Below are 4,047 nucleotides of genomic sequence, written 5' to 3' on the forward strand. Positions count from 1 at the left end.
ACATGTGGAGTAGCAGTGCTTCCAAAAAGTCTAAAGTAGGTGAAATTTTCTTCACCAAACCAATTACCAATTGATGTTAAGTTGACACTGGCTTCATCTGATAACCGAGGATCGGGTTTATTAAATATAGCATAATGAATAAGAAGACAAAACCATGACAGATTCTATAAAGATGGTTTTTATAATTGGTTTTCCACAATTCCTTATGATAGATGTGAATGGGGGTTAGTTCTTGTGGAGTCCATTTCCAACCTAGAATGGGGTAATCAGAATTGAAACAGATAGTGTCCATAATGTAGGCACTCATATAAAATGGGGGTATTACCCGAGTAGTCACGAACTTGTTTCTTCTATAATCAAGGACATGGTCGGCCATTTTATCAGACAAAATGGTTGCCTAATCCATGATATACGAGTTAACCGTTGCCTCCATTAAAGAAACCATTTCAATTGAAAACCTACCAGAATTAGAGACTCCAAAGAGTCTACATATCATAGCACCAACATAGCAGTAAGGAGATGCTAAGGAGTCAACGAAATACATACTCGATGATCCATTCTTGTGTTTGTTTGGGTAATGCCTCCAGTGCCTGATAGGATCCGATTCCACGTCATTTTGTTTGGCAAAGGATTCGATAAATGCCTTGTTGTAATGCTTCTCTGGTTCCACCAAATGGTACATCTTTTTTATATCTTCTGCTCTGAACGACCCGAACATCCTTCCATCAGCCGTAAAAAATGCTTTGTCTATTATGTTGATGCTCTCGATTACCCATCTAACTAAGTCATTATAGGGTAATATTCTGGGGCGAGCAGTTATTCTGTGGAGAAAAGAGCAAGCCAAATCCTTGAGAGTATTCTCTGATTTGTCAGTGGAATCAACTGTTCCCTTTTCTTCTTCAATTAATTTTGGATCTTCAGCTTCCAATAAATTGTATATGCTTTCCCATGAAGCTTTTCCCAGGACGGCGCAGGTAGTATCACGTATCAAGACCTTCTTTACTAGTTCCTCTTTGGTTAAGACTGGAATCTTTACTTTCTTTGATTCCTTCAACATTTCTGCCGAATTGATGAATTCAAACTTACTCTACAAATGAAACAGATGATCGTAACAGAGGAGAAGATCTGTTCCAAGATAATGCACAATACACAAGATTAACAGCAATTAAGCGCAATAAGTGATATGAATTTGATATATTATGTTACCACGGATGAAATCCTTGAAAGGTTCAACCATAACTTCTTTATTAATTATTTCGAAAACTACCAATCATGACGATTAGATGCCATAACGATATGTCGCATCGCACATATTCATAATGGTTCTTTAAATTAAATATCGTGAGTTTCTCGATCAGTGATTAGCAATAATCACATATCGCAGATCAATAGGCCCAACTTTATGCTTTAGCTATTTCCTTCGTATAGCTCCGATTGCGATAAAGAGTGAGTTGTCATAGGGAGGCAGGATAATCTTTAAGAAATCAATAAATCGTTTATTTCTCATTTACTAATGATTTATGCTCTTAAAACCCGCAAGCATTCGTTTAACCGTACTATTTCCACTTTATTGAAAAGCGCGCCTTTATTTATGATGATGAAATCACATCGACGGATCTCAAATGGGCATTCGTTATGTGTTTCGAGACCTTACCGATGCGCGATTGCGATTGCCTTGTCGCATCGGCGGAGTTGTATGACCCCATGGAATGTTTCCTTAAGAAATTTGCGATATGCGCTTTCCGATTGTGTTATCGCATCGGGGAATACTAAAGCAAACATTAAGTCCATCTTTTAGCCAAAGGATGTGCGCAATGCGATATGTTTCATTTATAGTTTATCTTATGACAAGGTTTTGTTTCGCATTTACATTGGATCGGACCTCATCATAAGGATTTTCATGTATCATATGGATTTTTTTGCAAAATGCGATTGTTATTGAAGTTATCCTAAAAGCAAAAAGACTTATTATTTAAAACAAATACAAGCATACACCTATATTTTCAAGCATTTATTATTTCCACATAGGTTAATCAATAAAACTTGGGAAAATTTAAAGCTTTGGAAGTGGGAGAGGTTCTTGTAAGTTAGACAAAAAGCCTTAAGTGCTCCATTTTCAGATCATACTTTAATCAAATCTCTAAAATAATTTTCAAATACAACTTTACGATTTATTTTTTTATTTATTGCAAAATTTATTATTACTATAATGTGTTGTATGATGGTACATTGAATATTAATGCCACTGATCGACGATAAAACAATCCTGTCTAATCTAAACAGATGCTGTCATGAAAATTGTGACATCCAACTGGATTAGCTAATTATAAATATGATCCATCAAACTTGTGATAAAATATAACTATAGATATATGCTAAGAGTGTCACAATTCTCATGTTTTTGGTGGAAATCTGAAATATTTAACTAAAATTTATGTCGTGTTTGAATTACTTACTGAATTTATAGTGTTGTATCTACAATAACTCAGTTCACGTCCAACATGAAATAGTAACCAAAGGGTTGTGTTATTTTTCGGGTATTAGGATAAATCATATCATTTATGGAATTCGGATGATTAAAATAATATTTTTAAAATTAGAAAATTATCCACTTGTAATTTTAAAAATCTAGATTATAAAGGTAATCAGCATTTTGATAAACATAACCTACAATCCAGTGGCTAGAGCTAACCTATACTTCGAGTCTGGTGTATACGAATCATTATTTTGAGATTATATGTATTTGAGACGGGTGAAATTAAGGGACATTATTTGAATGCTACTGCAGGTACATGTGAAGAAATGATGAAAAGGGTACTATTTGCAAGAGAATTGGGAGTTCCTATCGTTATGCATGACTACCTGACGGGAGGTTTTACCGCAAATACTTCTTTGGCTCATTATTGCCGAGACAACGACCTACTTCTTCACATTCACCGCGCGATGCATGCAGTTATTGACAGACAAAGAAATCATGGTATGCATTTCCGGGTACTGGCTAAAGCATTGCGTATGTCCGGTGGAGATCATATTCACACCGATACTGTAGTAGGTAAACTTGAAGGGGAACGAGACGTAATTTTAGGGTTTGTTGATCTACTGCGTGATGATTTTATCGAAAAAGATCGAAGTCGTGGTATTTAATTCACTCAAGATTGGGTATCTATGCCAGGTGTTATGCCCGTAGCTTCAGGAGGTATTCACGTTTGGCATATGCCTGCTCTGACCGAGATCTTTGGGGATGATTTCGTACTACAGTTTGGTGGGGGAACTTTGGGACATCCTTGGGGAAATGCACCTGGTGCAGTAGCTAATCGGGTTGCTCTAGAAGCTTGTGTACAAGCTCGTAATGAAGGACGTGATCTTGCTCGTGAAGGTAATGAAGTGATCCGTGAAGCTTGTAAATGGAGTCCTGAACTAGCTGCTACTTGTGAAGTATGGAAGGAGATCAAATTTGAATTTGATGTGATTGATCGCTTATAATCCAGTGACTTTCGTTCTACCAATCGGACTCGGCCCAATCTTTTACTACTACCCAAAATATTAGTCCAAATCGTGAGCGGAGATATGGAATTTCAGATATCAATATATGGAATTTCCATATATTAATATCTATATACCAATATCTATGTAGATATTGATATATAGATATTTCCAAGGTTAAATATCTCAAACAGAGTTATTTATGAAAAAAAAATTGGGTCAAGCATTCAATAACGAATCCTATTCATCCTTTACAATGATCTTATAGATCATTCGATAGGGTTGGTAGCTCAGTGGATCAGAGCTCATGGTTCCGGACCGTGAAGTCAAGGGTTCAAATCCCTTCTAGCCCAAAAGATGTTGTATTTTAAATGAAAATTCCTTTCCATCGCGGTATAGGAGAGAATCTTTCTTTATAATAGAATAAAGTATTCTATCATAATCCCGGATCAATACTTCAGATTCCTAATCAATAATGAATGGAAATGATTTCTCAATGATTCATTCCACTATTGATTAATAATTTTCATCATTGTATTTATACTTATACGACTTCTCTTCATA

At 35.7% G+C, this 4,047-nt stretch overlaps 1 non-coding gene across 1 annotated transcript; it reads left to right on the forward strand.

The window, feature by feature from the left end:
- Positions 1–3,762: 3,762 nt before the first annotated feature.
- TRNAR-CCG (transfer RNA arginine (anticodon CCG)) lies at positions 3,763–3,836 on the forward strand. Its single transcript has one exon. It is a non-coding gene; the product is annotated as a tRNA-Arg (tRNA).
- Positions 3,837–4,047: the final 211 nt, after the last annotated feature.

The sequence above is a fragment of the Pinus tabuliformis genome, chromosome 1_1 (genome assembly GCF_031772625.1).
Source record: "Pinus tabuliformis cultivar Carrire ecotype Pingquan chromosome 1_1, CPIR1, whole genome shotgun sequence".
NCBI classification, from domain to species: Eukaryota; Viridiplantae; Streptophyta; class Pinopsida; order Pinales; family Pinaceae; genus Pinus; species Pinus tabuliformis.